Source organism: Panthera onca, chromosome A1 (genome assembly GCF_046562875.1).
Source record: "Panthera onca isolate mPanOnc1 chromosome A1, mPanOnc1 haplotype 2, whole genome shotgun sequence".
In the NCBI taxonomy this organism is placed as follows: Eukaryota; Metazoa; Chordata; class Mammalia; order Carnivora; family Felidae; genus Panthera; species Panthera onca.
The window spans coordinates 16,094,076-16,117,786 of NC_138339.1; the positions used below are offsets into that span (position 1 = coordinate 16,094,076).

The window sequence follows — 23,711 nt, forward strand, 5'->3', positions numbered from 1 at the left end:
CTTGATAGGGATTCTGTCTCCCTCTCTCTCTGCTCTCCCCCTGCTTGCTCTCCACCTCTCTCTCCCTCTCTCTCTCTCTCTCTCTCTCTCTCTCTCTCTCTCTCAAAAATAAACAAGCATTAAATTTTTTAAAAAATAAAAGAAACAGAATGTTATTTGTTGTATGTGTATGCACATGTGTTCACATGCATGAATCTTAGAATAGTTGATGAAAAAAAGCTTTAATTGTTGTGAGCATAATTGATAAAAATATACTAATATAATAATCTTGTATATTTGCTCCAAGATAAGTTTCATTATTTGATAGTCACGTTAAACTTGCAGCTACAACTGTAGATTCATATCTGGGTTCTTTATACAGCTCACCTGCATTTCAAAGGCTGGACATAAATCACAAGCAGGATAGCAATGTAAAAACATACAGTTCCTTAATTGGAATATTGGCTATAGGAAATTTCATCTACTTTTTAAAATACTTACAGAATAAAAAATATAGAATAATTTGTAGAATTATTTGTAGAATAATTTTGGGTTGGAAAAAAGCAAAAGATTCAGTCATTAGTAAATTATATATATTTATATTACATATTTGTCAGATCTAAAAGGCAATAATTGTAGGGGCACCTTGGTAGGTCAGTCGGGTAAGTGAGCAGCTTCAGCTCAGGTCATGATCTCACGGTATGTGGGTTCAAGCCCTGCACCAGGCTCTGCGCTGACCGCTCAGAGCCTGGAGCCTGCTTTGACTTCTGTGTCTCCCTGACTCTCTGCCCTTTTCCTGCTGCCACCCTGTCTCTCTCAAAAATAAATAAATATTTAAAAAAATTTTAAAAAGCAACTATAATGAATAAAGTCCTTCAAAGATGGACATTTTTAATTAAGGAAATTACTTCTTAAAACTTATAATTAAAATGTCCAAAATGCATATGTTTATATGTTTTTGGGAGTTTCCATTTCCATAATATAAGAGGTTCTTCAAGACGGTCTCTTCCTTGAAATCATCACTCGTGGAGTGGAGTTTCTTCCTCCCTCTTCAGCTTCTGCTTCTCAACCTGGTGTTCTGGTGTTTCTTCATTTCCCATCCTATCTGTGTCAGGTTGCCTCAGGTTCTGGCCTTGTGATTTACCTCTTTTCATTCATATCCACTCCCTTCATTTTAAATGCAGTCTGTGGAGGGTGGCTCCTGATTTCCTACTGGCAGCCTATGGATCGCTCTCCCCTGAACCCCACATTTGTGTATTCAGCAGACTCCACACCCTACTTAGACATTTCTATCAAAAAATATACATAGTTCTTCATATCTAACTGCCTGTCCCCCTTCCCCTGCCAAACTTTGTGCAGCTCAATTCTTTCCCTTCTTAGAGATAGGAACTACATTCTCCTTTTTTTTTTTTTTTTTTGTTATGCTTATTTAAATAATCTCTATTATTCAAAGCCCCGTGGGGCTTGAACTCATGAACCTGAGATCAAGAGTCACAAGCTCTTCCAACTGAACCAGTCAGGTGCCCCAGCAACTACATCCTTGTAATTGTGCAAAATGCAGCAAACAAAAGTTATCCTTTACCCTCACTGTCCCCCACTTCCCCTAATATCCTATACAATGTCAAGTCCTGGTAGCTTTAATTTCAAGATACACCTGTTTTCCCCACCTCCATTGCTTTCTCTCTCCTACAAGTCACCATCTTTTCTCCTACAAATTATTGAAATAATTCTACAACTGGCCTCTGTTTCTGTCTAGTTGCAACCATGTGGCCGGAGTTCTTTGTTGAAATATAGCAGATTAGTCACCTTAATCCCATCTGTATTCTTCATCTTCCTTTACCACCTAACATAACAGATATCAAATTAAGTCATTTCTCTGATCAGAAATATCTAAGACTACCCCAAATGTCCTAGGAAAAAATACAAAGTCTATGTACTAATCTACACAATCTATACACAATCTGGTTTCCATGATCTCTTTTTTTATTTTTTAATGTTTCTTTATTTTTGAGAGAGAGAGAGAGAGACAGAATGTGAGCTGGGGAGGGGCAGAGAGAGAAGGAGACACAGGATTCGAAGCTGCTCCAGGCTCTGAGCTGTCAGCACAGAGACTGATGTGGAACTCAAACCAGGAACCAAGAGATCATGACCTGAGCCAAAGTCGGACACTTAACCGACTGAGCCACCCAGGCGCCCCATGGTGATCTCTTAATGGTATCTCCTTCTATGCTCCATTTCTGTTACTTCATGCCAGCTCTTCTAGCCTTCTTGTTATTCTTCTCTGGGCCCTGAATGTTTCTCCCCACTTCTGTACTTGCTTTCCCCCCGCCCCTGGGGGGTTATCAGATATCAATACTGTCCATAACCATAATTCCCCCAAGGCTTTATTCAAAGTCATCTTCTTAGTGAGGGCTTATAAGCCATAAAAGCCAAAATATAAACTGCCATTTATTTCTCCAAAACTTTTATTCCACATCCCACTTTTATTTCCCCCCCTTAATAATGGTATTTTCTACAATATATTATTTCCCTTGTAAAACATCCCTCTTCTAAAATAGAATGCAACCTCCATAAATGAATTTAACATTTAATACAGTAAAATATAATCTAGTATTTAACATGGCTATTTTTACTTTAAAAATATGATAAATCATCTTAAAAGTAGAATTTCAATTATCAGAATTGAAAATCTTATTGAATAATCTTTTGGATTATAGAACCAATCAGCCAATAAGCAGGTTCTCTATAAAAGCAACAAAATTGCATGAAGCTGAAATAATCTGTTTATATTTTCATGGCTCATTTAATGATATCACATGAAGGCTAAAGATACTAATTACACATGTTTAAATATATCAATAGTACAGAAAAATTGGAAGATACACATTTTGTCTCAATACATTATCCAACTCAGTGGCTGTAGGTTAAGTGTCTGACTCTTGATTTTGGCTCAGGTCATGTTGTCACGGTTCATGAGATAGAGCCCCAGTGGGAGGCCGAACTGTCACTCTCTATCGCTCAAAATAAATAAACTTTAAAAAAATCAAGATATAAATAAATTATAAAATTTTGTATTGAGTTGAATATTCAGGTTCCATCAATTTGTCATTTTGGGATTGATCTGAATTCTTAAGCTTAACTTCTTGAATGATTTCTTAATTTTTTAATACTTTGTATTGTTTCCTATTGGTTTATTCCCACAATTGGCATGTAAGGAAGTCTGCCTTTTCCCGCCACTGGCCATGGACTGAAAGTTGCTTTTCAAAGTTGGTATATTAATTTTCACTTCCACAAGGGAAAACTATAAATAAGAGTTTTATCACACCTTTGCATCTTGGTTTCAAGATGGTTGGTTTCAAAAATTATTTGTATTATGATGATCCAATAGGTTAAAATGGCATTGAGCCTTCATTTAAATCCCACTGATGACTGTGAGGTTAACGCAGCAGATATTTTTATTTAAAATACTTGTGGTATCAGGTAGACTGAAAATAACTGGGTCAAGTGAAATTGCCAGTCACACCAGATTGTGCATAGTTATATAGAAATCATATATATTGTCCCAAGGGCATAAATATAATGACAATGAAAATCTATTTGAAGATCCTTATGATCACAGAAACAGAAGTAAAATGGAAAGGATAGTTGAATTCCTTTTTTGTCAGTGGAGGTACCTGCAAAGTCCAAATTCATTTTACTGGCAATTCATCTATTACATCCCATTCACTGTGAGTGAAATATTAGATAAGGCATAATCTAAGGGAGCTCAGTTAAGTGAAATACTTGCTTTATTCAATATTTCACTCAAATACGTGTAGGGATTGAGCTCTGTTCATTTTATTCTCAGATTACCAAGAAGTTTCCTAAATTGATGTAGCCACAGTGTAGAAGTGTACATATCAGAATTTTCTGGAATCTACAGAAGCAACATCCAGACATATCAGGATACACTACAGTGAATATTCTTAAACCTGCTCTTACATTTCCCTGAAGCCCATTTCTTTTCCTGAAAATCTCTTCCAGGAACATATGCCACACTTAAAAGTCAAAACACTAACAGCAATGATAGAGATACTGAATTATTTACTTTGTTTTGACCTTCTCTTTACTATTAAAAAAACATTATAATAGAGGATTACTTAAATGAATGATAATAATCCATACAATCATATGCGATAGTCAAAATGTATATTCTCACTATGGCAGGGACGTCAACCAATGTGAAATCACCCTGATCTAATAAGAAGAGAAAGCTGTACACAAATGTGTGTCCCTAACATTGAACTAGAGTTAAATGCCAGATCTGTACATAATGGTCTACTGGATTCTTGCTAAATATTCATGAATTCTCTATAAACGCACATGAAACAGTGAACACACTATAAAATTAGTTGGGTATAATATTGAGCTGTGTTTATTGTATCTGTATGCATATGCTTATATGAATGCATACATCTGTGAGTAAATGCATCCTTAAATTTAAATCTCTATTTTAGAATTATATGTAGATATCCACATGAATCCATTCATTAAAAATCACTTTGAAAATACATACCAAATTGGTAGTAACTGTTAAATGGATTTTATTGAAGAGTAAAGTTCAAGATGCATTCTAGATTTCACATTTCTGTATTTTTAAGCAAATTATAAATGTAGATAATATGGGCAAGGATGGAAATGAGAAAATAAGGAGGTTTGTCTATAACTTAAATCACATTTCAAAATGAAGATGTTTTATTTAATCCATAAAAAAATAAGAATACTGACATTTGTACAAATGAGCAAAGGGGGGGGGGCGGAGAGGGAGAGAGAGAGAGAGAGAGAGAGAGAGAGAGAAGCCAAGAAACAGACTGTTAATTATAGAGAACAGACTGATGGTTACCAGAGGGGCAGAGGTGGGGGGATCGGTTAAATAGGTGATGGTGATTAAGGAGTGCCCTAGTAATGAGCACCGGGCGTTGAATCAACACTATATTGTACTATATTGTACACCTGAAACTAATATTACACTGTATGTTAACTAACTGGAATTGAAATAACAAAACAAAAATACTGCCATTTCTTACAGATAATCTTTAACCACAATAGCTGGAAGATTTAGCATGATGAGTCAATTCTCGTCAAACAAATCATCAAAGACATTGAACCTATGATAATTTACTAAGGTTGGTACAGATCTTTATAGACTGCAACCCATTTTAACACCTTGTATTATTTGATTCTCATGCCTATTCCTATCTCCTTTTGCAGACGAGGAAAAAATGGCCTATATACAAGGGACATTAACACAAGTAATCAAGGTCAGGATCAAGTTCTCCTATGTCTCCAAATCATTAAGCTCAATATTTTTTTATCGTGCCACACATCACCACCTATTAAGAACTATGCTTTTAAAATCAAAATGTTTTCCTTTTACTTCTGGACACTTCTAACATTATAAACTACTCCAAGCACATGGAATTACTAGACTGAATACCCACTCCTGACATTCCAAACATATACATACTCCAAAAAATAATAATAATAATAAGCAAAAGCTATTATAGAAGAGAATCAGTATCTTGAATTTACTTATAATTTATACTAAAGGCTCATATGAAACAAAAATTAAGTGAAATATGCCTTCAACCTCCACATGTACATTTGCTTTTTCTCATTTTGTATTTTCTTTTGTTCCTACAAATGATAGCATATGATAACACAGCCCAATCTTTCAGTTCATAGAAAAAGTAATACTGCTAACACAAACTTCCACAGTTCATGTTAGGGACTTAATGAAACACCTAAAATTTGAAATCCATCCCAAGCAAGAGAAGAGGAATCATCACAGAGCATCCAAAATGAACTATACATGGGCGGTTGCCCACTCAAACCATATATTGGATGACCCTTTTCTGCACACAGTCTTTAGGTTTTTCTACAGCAGTGGTTTTCAACGAGACAGGGGTGCAAGTCGCCCCCCCCCCAAGGAAATAGTTAACAATGCCTGCAGATATTTTTGGTTGTCACGATCTGGAGATGCTGCTACTGGCATTGTGTGGGTAGAAAACAGGGATGCTGCTTGGCATCCTACAAAACACAGGACAGCCTCCCGAACCCATAAGAATTATACAGCCTACCATATCAACAACACCAAGGTTCAGAACCCCTTCCCTAGCGACTCTTGGGTGGCTCAGTTGGTTAAGCTTCCGACTTGGGCTCAGGTCATGATCTTGTGGCTCACAAGTTCGAGCCCTGGGTCAGGCTCTGTGCTGACAACTCAGATCGTGGAGCCTGCTTAGGATCCTGTGTCTCCCTCTCTCTCTGCCCCTCCCCTACTCGTGTTCTCTCAAAAATAAACATTTAAAAAAATTCATAGAGGACTTTACCTAAAATATAGTTCTGTAGGCATGTATACTGCAACAATATGAACGGCAGATATTATGCAAATTAAAAAGTTTGAAATCCTCCACTTATTAAAATAAAAAAATGCAAAACAGCATCTCACATACTTGCAGTCTTTAATCTCTCAATTTTTCTTCTAACTTTTCACTCGACTACACTGTATCGAATACAGGGATTTGAGATCAGTAAACCTTTTTTAGGTCAATAAGTTCAATATGTTTTATCCTAAATCTATTGAAAAGTATATGCACGTCCAGATTCTAAAGGATGATTATATCAGGTTGCAAATATCTCAGGTTTACTTCAAATTTATAATCATCAACAAGACAAATACAGGACATGTGTGAGATACACGCTGTGGAAGTGTAGTTTGTATTCATCAGACCACAAAAATCAACACGAAGCACAATAAGGATATTTATATAGGTCAATAAAAAGCACCATATATTTACTATATATAGCACCCTTCGTCTAAAGAATTTATGAAGTTGGGCTGACTCATTCATTCTCATGATTCCATTTTATCCATCTGAAATAGAGCATCAGGAGGAATAATTTCCAATTGCCCAACGTACAGATTTTATTCAAGCACCGGTTGGTATTGACCACGTTTGCAACTGTGATAGCCAATTATATTCAACATGCACTAGACAGAGTTATAGCTAGAGTTTCCCAGCTCTTACCTTCTTTCTACTATCATACTTTCCTTTACTATTGGGTAATCTTCAGTTGGACATTTCTGTGGCATCTAAAAGAGTGAATCCTCATTTTCTACCTCTCACTCTTGGCAGGAAATCAGACTTCACCGTTGGCATCATTTTTGTTTTTTTTTTTTTTTGTTTTTTTTTTTTTTGTCTTTTCCCTTCTTACGTTAGCTATGTCTGTGAAAATCATCAGTATTATGGTTTATAAAATACATATCCAACAAGGCATTAAATGAATGTGTTATTAAGAGAATGAGTGGGCTGACCTACACTAGGTTAATTAATTATCAAGAAACCCAGAATTAACTACCTAACAGGAGGCTGGAAAGAAACCAGCATCATGATTGGTGCTTGGACCGGCGTGTTAGAGCACAGAACTAATTCTCTACCAGGATCGTATCCCGCGTTCCCCTCCCACATCGAGCCAGATACACCAGAGATCTAATCTGGACTTCAAACTCTTGATTTAGAATATTTTCTGCAGTAAGACAAGTCCACTAAAATAAAAGAGAACCATTACTGCATAAGGGAAGCCCCCTGCTTTCAGAAATCTGTGGGTGATCTCAGAGTGGAAAATAAAGGTTCCAAAACATTGTCAGAGCTTAAGGTTATTTTATTTATGTGTTTGTTTATTTATTTATTTTACTTTTTTTTTTTGGCTACACAATAAAATCTTTCTCTGATCTATCTCTCTCAGCTCAAAGCAGTGATGCCATCACCTGAACGAACAGAAGATCATAATAATTTTAGCTAAGAATTTTATTTCAGGATTTCTTGATATCTAGCAGGGAAATAGCAAGGAGCATGTACTCTTGATTAATCTGAAAGTTCATTAAGTACCACAGGATTGATATAAGGAAATACTGTAACAACCAGCCAATAAAATTGTATATTTTCACCTGTTACATGACAGGTTTGCTCAGTTCCACATCCGCACGTACAACACACACACACACACACACACACACAGACACACACACAGCCATATAAACATGCATAAGGCACAACTTTACCTTGATTTTTAGACGCAAACATTAATAGATATCAGTGTTATTCCCACAGGTTCAAGAAGTTAAGAAAGGTAAATGAATCAGAGTTAGCAACCAGAAGGGCACATACTAAATAAAGTGTGCTGCTAATCACAGGAGCCTACCTAATTCCTTTTTATGCATCATTTATAGTGCCCTTTAAAAGAAGTAAAAGTTTCACCTTAAGCGTTAACAAGCACTTACGGAAGAAATTCAGGGGAAAATAAAGAAGAATGAAAGAGAGAAAAAAGAAAATGAGCGTTGCTCTCCTGCAGCTTCAGACCTCAGCTCTCACGAAATTTTAGAGGATATTGGCAAGGCAATAATTAAAAAGCACTACCAAAATTCCAGTTGCGACGTCCCTGTTTCTATTCTGACAATGCTCCCCCTCACTTTCACAGTTAGACATACGTGACGGCTCAATTTGAGGCCATCACTACTCAAAGGTGCCTTGCGGACTCCTTCCAACTTCTTCGGGGGGCAGGGCGGACCACAGCACCATCCACCGAGAAACATAAACAGACACCCAGCGGGCTTCTTAAGACTCACATTCCATAGGCTCTAGGGCAACATTCCTGGGTAAGAAAATTTCAAAAAAAAAAAAAAAAAAAAAAAAAAAATGTATCCCAGCCCCAAGGTTTCCGACGCATCAGCCCCAACTTTCCCGCTCGCCCTAGATCCTGCGAAGCCAATCCGGGAGGAGGATCTCACCAAACACTGGTTTTGACTCAGAACCGGGTAAGCAGCCCCACTGCCCCCCAAAATAAATAAATAAATAAAATGCAATAGATAGTAACGTCGCTACAGAGTAAAGTGTCGTCTACGGAAGCCTTACCTTGGCTGACTTGCCCCGACTGGCGGAAAGGAACTTAATTTACGAGCAGCAAAGAGGGGACTCCCCCCCCGCGCTCAGGGCACAGCCACCTCGTCCTCGGAGAGCCCCAGCCTCGGCTCAGCGCTCCTGGAGCCCCGGGCTCCGCGGCTCCGGCTGCTGCAGCTCCCGAGCGCGCCTCTGATTGGCTGGCGGAGCCCGTCCGCCTGATGCTCTCCTCTGCCCGTCTCTCCTCCTTCCTCTCCTCCCCGCTCTCCGGCCGCTGCCTTTCCCTTCTGCTTCTGTCTCCTTCCCGCCCCCCTCCGCCCCCCCACATCGTGCAGCTTTGGGGCCGCGCAAATGGACACCCTTTAGAGCCCTCCCTGCAAGGTCAGGTGGAAAGCAATGCCCTTAAGAAAAAAAAAAAAAAAAAATTAAACCCCTAGACCAACAGCAGCATCATTAGCATCACTGCTCTTGGGGGGGAAAACACACACACAGGATTCCAAGACGGTGTAGACCCTCCGTTCTCTGCGGGGAGGGGAAACCGGGGGACGGGGCGGGGGGGGGGGGGGGCGACAAGGGGTTTGACTATATCAGATGGCGTGGGAGTAGACGTTGGGAGGGACCCGGAGGAAAAGCAGCCAGGACAGGCACTGCTGTGGCAGGCGGGTAATAAATTTTCCTATTTCCGTGCAAAGTCGTCACAGCCTGCTAAACATTCAACTGCTGGCTCATTCATCAGTGATCCATAGTCCGGCGGTAGCCGTGAGATTTAGCTTGAGTGATGCCCTTTAATGCCTTACCCCAAAGTACTCGAGGCATGGACGGTTTATATGAGATAGAGCGTTCCCTTGGAGGTCAGCATTCTATTTGGAAAGATAAATAGGAACTCCAGTGCCTCGCCTACCCCCTTTTGCCCGCACCAGGGAAACGCTCTCTCACACTTAAACTTCTCAACTCTTATCACTCCGGAGTAAATTAAAACACTTTGTAAGGTACATAGATTTTGATAACAAGGATTCGGGCCCTGACTGGCGGTATTCAAAATTAATGTGAAATAGCTTCGGCACTTTCCCCCAGCGCAAAGTCACCCACATCCACTCCTTAAGAACATGGGGCATCCTTAAAGGAGTGTAGCAAGGGACTGTAGGAGTTTATCTCAACTGAATGGTTATTCCGAGGGTCACTTTGCAGGTGTATCAAGAATTCCACAAGACCCTCAGACACTGCCTCCAGGAAGACAGCAGCATTACTTGCTCCCATCCTATAAATGCTCAGGTTCAGAGACTCAAAGGAACAAAGACATAAACTCAAGAGACGCGGTAGGATGGGGAAAGAGACCCTGTAAAGTCCAGGAGACGTGGATTCAAATCCTGATTCGGACTTTTTTCTATACCCAATGCGTATATGGCGTTTCACTGCTGAGAGGATGCTTCTCTTTAAAATCCAGAAGGCGATCTTGACTTCAGAGGGTCTTTGCAAAGATTAAATGAAAATCTCTGCCATTGTGCTTAATCCACGAGAAACTTTTAATAAACTTGAGTTCATGTCTAATCATCTCCTTCTTTTGTTCCGCTTCCAGAGAGGTCAAAGAGGTTGAGAAGCAGGTGGTATTTCCAGGAAACGTCTAGTGCCTAAGCTGAGATGTTTTGAGTCAACGAGTTATATTTTACTACCATTATTTAGCTTGAGTGATGTGAAAAGTGAAGGGACTTAATTTGGTTTGGGTGTTTGAAGCGATTAAACAAACTAACAGAAACAATGCAAAAAGCATTTGCATTGGACAGTCTCTGGTTGTGAAGGGACTGTGCATTTAAGTGAAAAGTTACTCCTAAGAAAGACATTAGAAGTCATTTGGCATTTGAAAATTACCAAAAACTCAACTCAGGGAAAAGTAGAACTGAAACGATAGCATCAGAATAATGAGCCAATGTTGTTTTATGTTTTGTATATCTTCTCTCATGCAGCTTCTGATTTAAATGAGATTTTCCTTGCATAGTAGCCAAACATAAGTTCTTGTTTGTGTTTATTGAAGCAAGTATTGAAAAATTATCCACTTCAAGGTTTTCAGTTTACGAACTCATGGCAGGCAGCACGAGGAAAGGGATTGTTGTGAAAAATAATAGGGGATATAAAGAGGAGTTTGGGGTCTGTAAGAGGTCATGTAATTTAATTTTAAAATTTCACATTATGACATCCTCTAGAGAAGCCGGTTTGTTTAACTGCCTCTAGTTGAGGGAAATAAAATGTTTGCCAGCTTGCTAGTGAAGCTTTTGCTGAGACACCGGCAATGAGCATCCTAGGGATACCCTTGAAAATAAGCTGTGTTTTCACTAGTCTTCCTTGGTGGTTTTCCCTGGATAAGACCCTAATAAGCACATCTAGTGGCCAGTCATAATGGAAGTCAACAGGCACTTGCTCCTGAGTGGGATGGCATACGGAGGGATTTGTCAGCATCAACAAACAATACAACCCATTTCTAGAAAAAGAATCGATACACCAGGGGAGGATTTGTATCTCTGAGACTGCATCCAGATTAAGGGCTCTAGATTCTCCACAAATCCAATGATGTAATGTACGCTTGGTTTCAATGGTTTCCAAAATTTCATACCTGAAACTATGCCAACCTTCTCTCGCCATAGAAAGGTGAACCTGTCAGCCGCTAACTGATTCTCTTATATTTTCAGCTTAAAAAGAATAAAGTGAGTAAACCAATGTGGAACACGCTGCCAGGTGTTGGGCAGGTGTTTATTTTCTCCTTATGTCAAAGATTACTTCAAAAAACTGAACAATGCATCAGTCAGCAGAATTTATTACAGAGTTAATCTTTAAACTGAAACCATGGACATTTCTTTTTTTTTTTTTTTTTTTTTTTTATTTTATTTTATTTTTTTTTTAATATATGAAATTTACTGTCAAATTGGTTTCCATACAACACCCAGTGCTCATCCCAAAAGGTGCCCTCCTCAATACCCATCACCCACCCTGCCCTCCCTCCCACCCCCCATCAACCCTCAGTTTGTTCTCAGTTTTTAACAGTCTCTAATGCTTTGGCTCTCTCCCACTCTAACCTCTTTTTTTTTTTTTTTTTTTTTTTTAAACCATGGACATTTCTGATCCCAGTCCCCACTGCCGTTACCTTGGGAGAGTTATAAGAATCATTTTCACCAGTGACAGAGAAGCATCAGACACACAATTGATGCTGGTCAGACTATAGAAACTGGAAAGAAAAAATTGTAATGCTAAACTGCGATCATTCTCTGAGAGACAGACTCAGGAAATTGTCTCTTTAGATGTTATCTCATGCTCGATTTTACCTGGAAATTCAGAAGGCTATGCAATATTTTCAAATCTAAAGAAAGAAGGAATAAAAGGAAATGCAAGGATTGCCCTTGTTATAATTCAGCATGTAGAATGGTCAACTGTACAAACTTGTTACTGTGGTTGTTTCTTTTATTATTATTTTTAAATTTATTTATTTAAATTGAAAGTAGTTAATGTACAGTGTAGTATTGGTTTCAGGAGTAGAACTCAGGGATTCATCACTTACATGTAACACCCAGTGCTCATCCCAAGTGCCATCCTTCATGCCCATCAGCCATTTAGCCCATCTCCCCACCTACCTCCCCTCCAGAAACCCTCAGTTTGTTCTATGTATTTAAGAGTCTCTTATAGTTATGTGGATCATATGTAACTGAAATTACTGAAAGTATACTAACATTTAAAAATGATCTGAGTTTTATGTAAACAGAAACAGCTGCTGAAAACATGAATCAATACGCAATTTCCTTTACAGCTATTTTCTTTTATGTGTTTAGGTAACGGGTAGCACAGATTGTGCATACCTTTTTAAAAGAAAGAAAACAGATTAATAAAAATATTGTCTCTAATTGTATGATTAAAGATGACCTAATAAAGTTAGCCTTTACTCGTGCTATTATCACATTTCAAATTAGGAATTAAAAAGTACTGGGAAAATATTGATATACGACAATGAAGAAGAGTGATCTATCAAAAATATTTCAGACTACATGTATAATTACTTTTAAAAATTAGCACCTCCCTTACTCATAATGATAGTTAGAAAATGAATTCACTTTTTAAGAAAAAATTCTTCTGGGGTGCCTGGGTGGCTCAGTTGGGTGAGCAGCCGACTTCCTCTCAGGTCATGATCTCACAGCTCAAAGGCTTGTGAGTTCAAGCCCTGCATCAGGCTCTGTACTGACAGCTCAGAGCCTAGAGCCTACTTCCAATTATGTGTCTCCCTCTCTCTCTGTCCCTACCCTGATCTCTCTTTCTCTCTCTCTCAAAAATAAACATTAAAAAAATTTAAAAAAAAACCCAAGAATTTCTTCAGTCCATGTAAAATATCAACAACCAATAAGCTTGTTTAGATCTAACAGAACAGAATTGTTAATTGACAAGAAAAAATAAAACTCCTCAATTTCTTTTTTTATTTTATTTTTATTTATTTTGGGAGAGAGAGAGAGAGAGAGCGATGGAGAGAGAGAGAGAGGGAGAGAATCCCAAGCAGGCTCTGCATTACCAGCAAGGAGCCCCATGCGGGGCTCTAACTCACTAAATGGGAGATGACGACCTGAACAGAAATAAAGTGCCAGACATTCAACTGACTGAGCTACCCAGGGGTCCCGAACCCCTGAATTTCTATGTATATAGTTTGATTTATATAGATAACTATTGCACTGTAAATGACAGAATGAGGAGACTGGTTCCCAGATAAGTGAAAATTTACTAATGGACCCTAGTTTCCCAAGATTAATTTTTGGACAAAAATTACACAAAGTACATAACAGAATTTCTAATTTTTAATGTTTTTATTTTTGGGGGGCAGGGGGAAAGAGAGAGAGCATGATTAGGGGAGGGGCACAGAGAGTGGGAGAGGGAGAAACCCAAGCAGGCTCCCGGCTGCCATCACAGAGCCCAACGTGGGGCCCAATCCCACAAACTGTGAGATCATGACCTGAGCTGAAACCAGGAGTCAGACGCTTAACTGACTGAGCCACCCAGGTGCCCTCATACCAGAATTAAAAAAAAAAAAAAAAAAAAAAAGAATCTGAAATAATCTCAGTAAACTTTGCAGGTTTGATGAGAATAAAACAGTACACTAAGACTACAGATGAACATTTCCCAACTTTTGCAACTTGATTAAATATAGAGTCTATAAATTAGAAATCATTGAACTAAAGGTGGAATCTGGCAAAGATAGAAGGCGATTTATTAAAGAGATTAGCAAATCAGTAAGGGAAAAAAATAGCGGGATCACTTTAGTCGGTATAACATTCATATAAAAGTCACATCAGCATAACCCCACTGCTTCCTGTGACAGACACAGCAGACTATAATTAGGGGAGATGTATATGACATGATCTTTCTATCTGCCATCATTATATCTTGCACGATTTCATTACAGCCCACATGGAGACGTTTTGATACAATTATTTGGTGTAGCAATTGGTTAGGCATCTGTCTCACGTGTTTAGAAGTGTAGTGGTGCTTGGCTGGAAGAGGGTCTCTAGTGGTAAGCTGCAAAGCTCTGACACGAATCTCTTCTAATTACTACTTCTATCAACTCTATGGAAACCAACGCCATCCAGAGAAATTTCATACATTACAAAAAGCCAGTATATTTGGATAGAGAACGTGCAATACCTTTTTAGGGTCTTGAGAAAGTTAACTCACATTTCACAAAGAATACATACTACAGCTGGGAACAAAAGTATGAGTAGTAAATACATGGCAGCGAAGATAAGGCTTTGGACCAAAACTTGTAAATAAGGCTGAGAGGCTTCTACTGACAATAGTTTCTGTATAACTCGGTTATGTGATATAGACATCAACAATGTAAACAGGCATGCTGAATAAAAGTATCGAAGCATCGAAATATGGACGGCAGTGATTTCACGCCTCTAAAATATTGAGAATGTACCTGGAATATTGAATTTTCAGAGGGCTATAGCTAATTCTGTTTCTTTTCAATTGATGTCTATTTTTGTTAGCCACATCAGGATATATTTATTAAGTTAACAGTGCTAATATCATTTCTAACTCCACGTCTGTCTCCCTCACCCTTGGGATGATCACCATCCTTTCTTTCCCTGTAGCCCCATGCCTTATCTACCCTTCAGGGGTCAGAACAAAGATCATCTCTTCTGAGAAAGCACCTTGCCTCAACAGTTCGTACATTTTTTCAGGCCATAAAATGCAGCCCCTGATATTTTTTTTTACGCCATAAAATACTTTTAAACCTCTGATAATATCTTGCTTTAACAAATTGTGTTATAGTCAGACGCAACATGGCACAGTAGTTAAAAACACAGATTCTGGAAAGTTGGAAAGTTATATAATTGGAACTTGGAAAGTTATATAATTATATGTGCTTTGTTTCTTCTTCAGAAAACTGTGCGTATAATATTACCTATCTCTTTGCTTACTAGGAGGATTAAGTATGTCGAAATAGATAACATGCTTAGAAAACTATTAGGCACACAGTTACTTGTATACAAACCTGCTTCCTTTGTCATTTTTTTTTCTTATCAGTCTCCCAATTGAATTCAAGCTAATAAACACCAGGAACACTGTTTGTCTAAAAGCAGTTTGGTATAATGTAAACAAGCCTACCTAGGGTCAAGCTCTATGTCCACCATTCATATTTAAATAAAAGTTGCTTAACAAGGTTGTTTTACTCCCTGTGTATGGTGCCTGACTTGTAATGTGGGCAAACACACTCATGTTACAAAGCTCTCTTGGTCCCTGAAGAGTTTTACACACACAAAAGTGTCTAGAGCAGTCCTTGGCATATAAAAGGCTTTGAATAAAGGTTAGTTGAATCCAAATTTCAAGCGCTCAGTAAGCACTCATTAAATAAATTATATTTGCTACCTGTGCTCCATTTTATAGCAGAAAAAGGCAAATCACAAACTCTTACCTGGAAGCTTTTTATTAATATTGAAAATATAGCTTCCTTGACATGTTGTGAGGATAGCACTCACTCAGTGCATATCTGTCTCTATTTACCGATATCTATATCTATCTCTATATCTACCTCTATTTACCTATATCTATATCTATCTCTATATCTACCTCTATTTACCTTTTTTGCTACTACTTAAGAAAAATTTACATTTTGATTACCCTGAAACATTCTAAGATTCTTAACCATGAAATAAATATTATATTGCACACCTGAGAGAAATAAAAGTCTAAAATGTCTCTAAACCTCAGTTTATAGAAACAAGGGTTATTTAATTCATGTTCAATTAATCAACTCTAAGTTGATGAAATCATTTTGAGAACTATATTCAATTTGCTAATGTACATTTGTGACCATCCCAGAGGGAATAGTAGTATAACAGTGACTTTTAAACTTCCTGTTATTAATGCTTTCCCTAGGAATACCTTACAAGACACTTTGAAAACTGATACATATATCACCTTAAATTTTAATATAAGATATTCTCTGTAATTCAAAGCACTTATCTAACATTTTCAAAAAATAATCCTAGCATATATGCAAATACTTTAACCTTTTTCCTATCATTGAACGTTAAGGTTGTTTTTAACTTTTTGATATTATAAATAATGCTTCTATGAACATCTCTTTTTCTAAATCCGTATTTCTAAACCCGTATTTCTGACTACTGGATACAGGATACAATCCTGATAGTGCAACTACTAAGCAAAATATGTGACCATTTCTTAAAACACATAAATTATCTTTTTTACTCCTCAACACCTTTAGAGGAGAGCAAAATATTAATTGGTCCCTCACTACTCCTGAAAAAGAACATTTCAGGGCACCTGGTTGGCTCAGTTGGTTAAGTGTCTGACTCTTGATTTTGACTCAGGTCGTGATCTCAAAGTTCATGGATTCAAGCCCCACATCAAGCCATGTGTGGACAGTGGATTCTATCTATCTTTCTGTCTTGGCCCCGTCCCCATCTGCTCGCTTTCTGTCTGTCTCTCTCTCTCTCTCTCTCTCTCTCTCAAAAAAAAAAACAAAAAAACAAAAAAACAAAAAAAACAAAAAAAAAGCAAAAAAACAAGACAAAAAACAAACAGAAACAACAACAAAAAAACAAAAACAAACTTGAAAAAAAAATTTCTTTTTCCATTTGCTTATTCGGTAGCTAAGAAATTATCTCATCATTTTAATTTCTCTTCATGTGAATACTAGAATGTGTATTGATGGTTTCCTTGTTTTTTTTCTCTCATACTTTTCTGTCCATATCCATTCTTCTAGTGTGCTATTGCAAATAGGGAGTTATAATATAAATTGTTCTAATGCTCAATCAGAAGATGTTTTGGAAATGGAGTTCAACAGAAGTTCCTATTCTTCTTTCTTATATTTAGTAAAAAAATGTGTGTGTGTTATATAAGCTTATAACCTTATGTACGTTTAAAACCTTATATACAGTCATTATATGTATATATAATACATTTACATATACATATAAATAAATATACATGGATGCACATGTATAAGTATACAGGTATACAGGAACAGATTTTTTACAGAAAATGTACAAAAATTACCATATAGAAAGCACACTTCTAACTTCCATTGAGAGATATAAAGAAAAAGTAGGGGAGATACTCTGTGGCTTTAAACTAAAATAACAACCACCACAAAACTAGAAAGAAATCACTAAAATTCACTGCAACACCATAAATTCTGTAAGTTATATAAGGACAGTGTTTCTCACATATTAAGAAATTGATGGGGTGCCTGAGTGACTTAGCTGGTTGAGCGTCCAACTCTTGATTTCGGCTCAGGTCGTGATCCCGGGGTCGTGGGAGTGAGCCTCGTGTCAGGCTCTGGGCTGAGCATGGAGACTGCTTACAATTCTCTCTTTCCCTCTGTCCCGCTCCCTGACTTAAGTGTTAAACAAATAAACAAACAAACAAACAAATTTTAAAAATGAAATGGATAAATTACTTCCAATAGCACTTCATCTGAGATGAGGAGGGAGAATGGAGTTGATAAAGTGTGTACACACACACACGCACGCACACGCACGCACACACTGGTCTGAACAAAATGATGGCATTAGCCTTGATATCTTTCTTGTCTTCGCCACCAGGACAAGCTCATAATTGGATGAAGGGTGAAAAATAAAAGTATGGGGACTCTTGCTCAAAAATTAAGGATAAGCTTAATTGAATTGATGGCACCAATTTAAGCATGGGACCTTTCTGAATATGGGGCCTTGTGCAGACTCATGAAGAGTGCTACTCACTACTATCACCAATCCAATAAATTAGGTTCAACTCCCCTTGAGGGATAATCCTCATGTCATCCATTGAGCTCTATCTCGAGTTCTTCTATCTTCATATAGTGTACCATATTTTATCATCAATTATTGCCAGAGTTTTTGCTAATCATGTAGGTGAAATGACTTGTCAGTTAACATGAGTGCTTAACTCTCATGTCACTGTGATCTACCAAACTATACAGCGAAGGAGTAAAAGGAGGAGGAATTTTAGTAGTTTTTGCATTTTAGGTGTAGGAGCAGAGGCATCAGAAATGGAGCCCAGCATGAGGAAGGACTTTCTGCATGCTGACTTGCAGAGTGAAAAAACTGTGGCAAATTTAATAGTTAAAATCTAGACAGTTATAATAAATGCCTTTAACTTGGCATGAGAATAGAAAAATAAAGGTACACATATTTGGCGATATTTAGAGAAATAATTAGATTTATCATAACAAAATGCAGGTAAGAATGAATCAGAGTTGCCAAGTATTATTTTGGGGGAAAAATGGCACCATCAAAGGGAAGAAAATAGTAATATCTGGTTGGGAAATATATTTAAGTTGGAGTATGCCCATGTTGAGGTGTTAACCAGACATTATGAGGAGATCTACAAGAGTCACCTGGTAATATGAGACTGCAGCTTGGGATAGGGTTTTGAAGTGGGAAGCACAATTTTATGAGTCATCTCCACAAGAATACTAATGATATAAGCCCCTAAAGGACCAGAGAAAAGTTTCTACAGGATCAATGATGAGGACATACTAGGTAATGCAACAGAGAGAGGGGAAGGGATGGGAAAGGAGGGGAGAGGGAAGTCAGAAAAGCTAATCAGGAAACACTATTAAATCTTAAGCTGATATGATTCAAAAGGGGTGGTGTTTTAGTCAATTGAACTTTATATTACAGGTTCATAAACAAAACTTTTCTAATATTTGCAAAGACAGTGTAAAAATGTAGAAACTCGAAGATAAGTTTGGTTACTATAAAAAAAAAAGTCTGAACATGGATAAAATGAACTCTTAGTAGAGATTTACTTATTCTACAGCATGCAAAAATCATCAAATGAGATCTCATACTTTCTAGGTTAACGCATGAAAAGCCTGATCTTCATTTGAAGATATGTGATTAGCTATATTTTACCGTTTCCTTGCTTATTCACAATTTCTTTACAGAAGGATTTCCAGGTTAGTAAACATGTGTAATTATTTATAATGGAAATTAAAGACTGTCTTGAAAGCAAGAATTTGAAATGTGAACTCCATCACCTTCCCTTACGCTGAATGTGTTTGAGCATACAACGTAAGGGTAGCTACTGTATATTAAAGGTTATTTATGTTGCTACCTTGAAAGAAAACTTGGGTCATCACATAAAACCTGATTATTTTTAACTCAGAAAAATTTATAGAGGCCATCAATCCCTCTAAAGAACAGAACAAGCTACAAAGAGAACAGTGTCTCTAAAGTATTGTCTAGAAAGTGAGTCTAAAATAAATTTCATATTGCCAGTGTTAATTTGGGACTCTACGAAGATTGGTTAGATGAAAAGGAATTTAATTTACCCATATCTCAGGATGCTTTATATTCTTATTCATTTTTATTTTTATTTTTAAGTGCAAGTCGATTGTGATGTGCCAAAAGAGTTTCCCTAAAGCACTTTCCCATTATAAGCCCAGCCCTTTTTGGCTGTCACAGACTCTGGGGATTACACAACAGGGCAGGAAAGCAGAGAAAAAAAAAAATCAGTCTTTATATTTATTGCCCTGCTCTGCGTCTGGCCCTTAGAGTGGCAAGATTAAACTGTAGGTAGGGTTAAGTTATTATCAGAATACTGCAGTCCGACTGAAACATAAATGTAGGCCTCAAGTCATTGCCACAAAGGAACTGCCATTGTCCTTTGCCTCTCTAAAGATTCCTCCAACTGGCAATATTCATATATTATAGTTGGCATTTTACACATAGTACCCCTAACCATATGTTCTGACCATCACCGCTAAACAGTCATCATTGACATTGATGATTTTCTCAACACATTCTTCAGTCTAGAATTTCTCCTTTCTAAACACCCTTAAATCTTTCTAGTACCTGTCTACAATATTTTGAATTTTACTCTGCACATAAAGGAAATCCAATGATACAATTTCTGTGTTAAAACGGCCTTGATCCCATTTAATCAACCATTTTCTGAATTTCCCTTAGAACTTCAGTGAATGCATTATGTATTTGAGTTCTTTACTGCAAAATCCTTGTGCCATTATTTTTTTTTTTCCCTCAAGGGACTTGAACACAAAAGCTTAGATTTTAGATAGAGACCAACTTGGGTCAAATTCTGGCATGGACACTTATTCAGTATGTTGACATTGATGGACACTGGCTCTCAGTTTTCTCATCTTTTGATGGTATAATAGCATCTTCTGGAAGAAAAGTTACAGTGATTACATACATTGGAGATAATTTATATAATTCACCTATTACAGGATCTGGAATGCAATGTATACCCAGTAGATAAAAGTTATAAACATAGACACAACCTCTCAGTTACTGTTATGATTTTACCAAAATATATGCATATAAATGGCATTCTTCCTAAATGTTACAAAGTTAGAAGTGACTGCAAAACAGAAGAGAATGCATTGCAAAGGAAAATCAGGGTCTGATATCAGCTGATAGCAACAGGGTTCATTTGTTGACATTCAGTGCTGTTGAGATCACCTACTCCTCTGAAAGGTGAAAAGCAGGACAAAAGTAGGGAATCTACTGCTATCCACAATCTGTTCAGGGAAGATACAGACTTTCTCTATTTTAGAGTTCCAGAGAACAAAATCAGAACCCAAAGATAAACGCGATTGGTTTGCCAATCACAGAGCCTATAGAGCACAACAATGAGTGAAACAGAGTGAAAATCATAAAAGGAACCCATGCAAAAGGAAGCAATTCACTTGTTGGGTGTGTTTCCTGGGAAGCCATCACAATTTGCATTGGAATTCATTATCATGAGGTTACTCAATTATTTTAGGGCATGATCAGTACTGCCTTTCCCAAATTTTGACTGATTTTGTCTGATTGAAATCAGTTAGAACAACCGTACATTAGGATGTGGAAAGAAAGATGAGTGTGTGTTAACACCTTTTTTTTTTTAAAGTCAAACAATTTTTTTTTTTGTTTAGAAAGTTGAAAATCTACCACAAGACTGTAAAAGTCATGTGAACCTGCAAATTTTTGTGAAAATTACAACATATATAAATAACAGTATGTGGCTGTGCATTGGAGGGTCATGGGTGGAGCATTAAAATAAGGATTTTCTATTACAGTTTTAAATTGCTAGAGAAATACCATACTATTCTATAAATTATTCTGTCTTTAAAACAGACTTCAAATGGACAATGGCTTTTCCTAGTAACTGTATTGGGCTTCCCAACTCTATTTTTTTTTTTTTAATTTTCTGAGGTGACCAGTTCTACACTTGTCTCTTTTCTTCTCTACAGTTTTTTTTTTTTCTTTCAGTGAGTGACCTCATAAGAAATCCGTTTACAAAATAAAAATAACCATAAAATAACTATTTTGTCCTCATCAGACAACAAGTATCTTCCTCACACGGGGCAGAATCCTAAAATTAACAACTCAGGCCATGGCAGATGGTGGTGAGGAGAAAGAGGAACCCTTTTGCACTGCTGGTGGGAATGCAAACAAACAAAAAATTAAAGAAAATTGGAAAAGGGAAGGTGCAATATTCGGTTAACAATAGAAGGTCAACTGACTAACCATTTGTAATAAAAAATACATACTGATTCTAATCTGATACATATTGAAAATGCATACCATAAATATTTAAGATCAGAGTGTTAATTTAGACAAGTTTCCATAAAAACATAGTAATAAGCTGATCTATGTACGACCTATTTAAGTAAATGATGTTATGAAATATTAGCACTTAAAATGCTGAGTAAAGTTTACAGTAAAATGTTTCTAAAAATTTTTGAATGCGGGAGAAATTTTTAGGCGTGTCTCAAAATGTGGAAATGATCAAGTGAGTGTTCATGGGAGAGGAAAACAAACAAAAAGCAAAATGGATAGACCAGAATGCACAATGCAGAGGAGAGGAGAAGGTGAAATCAAGAGGTTTAACGAATAGTGTGAAGTGAAACACCTTACTGTAAATAGTGGTGTGTGTGTGTGTGTGTGTATGTATGTAAGTACATGCATTTGCATGTGTGTAGACCAAAGAGTGAAGGACAAATTATGCCAATTTTTGTATGAAATGTGAGCCTAGAATTTTTTGTTTTTGTTTTTGACATTTTTAAGGGGTTATTGTTTAATGAAATGTGATTACATGGAATTCAAATTTCTGTGTCCATAAATAAAGATTTACTGGAACATAGGCATACCCACTTGATTACATTCTATGGCTGCCTTCATGCTATAGCAATACAGTAGTTTGACAAGAGACCATATGGCTGAGAAAGCCAAAAACATTTACTATGTGGTACTTTACAAACAAACAAAAAAAAGCTGACCCCTACTGTAGATACATCTTTTGTGAGTTTCTCAATACATAACACATTCCATCAATATGATCATCAAAACTTGGGCCAATTTTCATATATGTAATATTATTCTACACATCCTATTTATTCTGGATATACTTTTTTGTGATGACAAAGCACAGTTTGCTTTGCAGATTATGCAATATACAAGTATAATTGTATGTGAGCATTATAAAAATATATACAAGTAGAAAATCAGCATACACTCTTTTGAGATACATAATCACTCATGTTTGCTATTTTTGGGGGCTGTGTGGATTTCTGAGAACAAGGCTTTATTTTCCATTTTAATTAAACTAAACATTTAATTACATTTCCAGTATTCTGTCAGCAGAAACAAATCTATAAATGTGGAGTGAAAAATTATGAGAGCTGGTCTTTAATATCCCATCACAAACAGAGCATGTTATGGGCAATCTGTTCTTTGAGGGTATATAACAACCATGCTTCACATGAATGTTAATTCCACTAAAGAATCCAACTACAGCACAGAACTTTTTCATTTTTAGCTAATATCTACCCATTAAAGCCCAAGATTTTGAAAGTCTATCATATTTACAACAATATCCTGCTCCTCAGGGTTTTAATTTCCAGCACAAGAGAATTCAGTAACTTAATGGATAATGCCTACTAAATACAAAGTTGGCTGCCAAGCAAATAACACCCTGCCTATGCCCAAATTCATATCAATAAAATTATACAAACACTTAAATTTTTTATTTTATTTTCAGTAGTCAATATGTCTACAGCAATTTGCTAGGTGCTCTAGAAAATAAATGCTATCTGTCCACAAAGTACTTAAAATGATACATGAGTTGCAGACTTGGAAATGTGAAAATGGAAATAAAGGACACCTCATATCCGATAAGGGATGTTAAATGTAGAGGACTCTATGTCATAGTTTCTTCCCATCTGCTCTCCTGGAGGGCTACACCTCCATTTACTAGCTGGGTTCTGGAATCAGTTCTTACATCTATGTATTTAGAAAT

General features: G+C 37.0%; 1 protein-coding gene and 1 long non-coding RNA gene across 4 annotated transcripts in view; both read right to left on the minus strand.

Moving 5' to 3' along the window:
* The window catches only part of CDH18 (cadherin 18), a 489,837-nt gene extending 480,630 nt beyond the window's left edge, over positions 1 to 9,207 (minus strand). For all 3 annotated transcript variants that reach the window (XM_060634390.3, XM_060634394.3, XM_060634393.3), the window contains exon 1: positions 8,931 to 9,207. The gene's annotated coding sequence lies outside the window, so the exon portion shown is untranslated. The remainder of the gene's footprint in view (positions 1 to 8,930) is intronic.
* An 11,129-nt stretch (positions 9,208 to 20,336) lies between these two features.
* LOC144614637 (uncharacterized) overlaps positions 20,337 to 23,711 on the minus strand; it is a 31,501-nt gene continuing 28,126 nt past the window's right edge. Inside the window, exon 3 of the long non-coding RNA XR_013552532.2 lies at positions 20,337 to 20,592. This is a non-coding gene — a long non-coding RNA (uncharacterized LOC144614637). The remainder of the gene's footprint in view (positions 20,593 to 23,711) is intronic.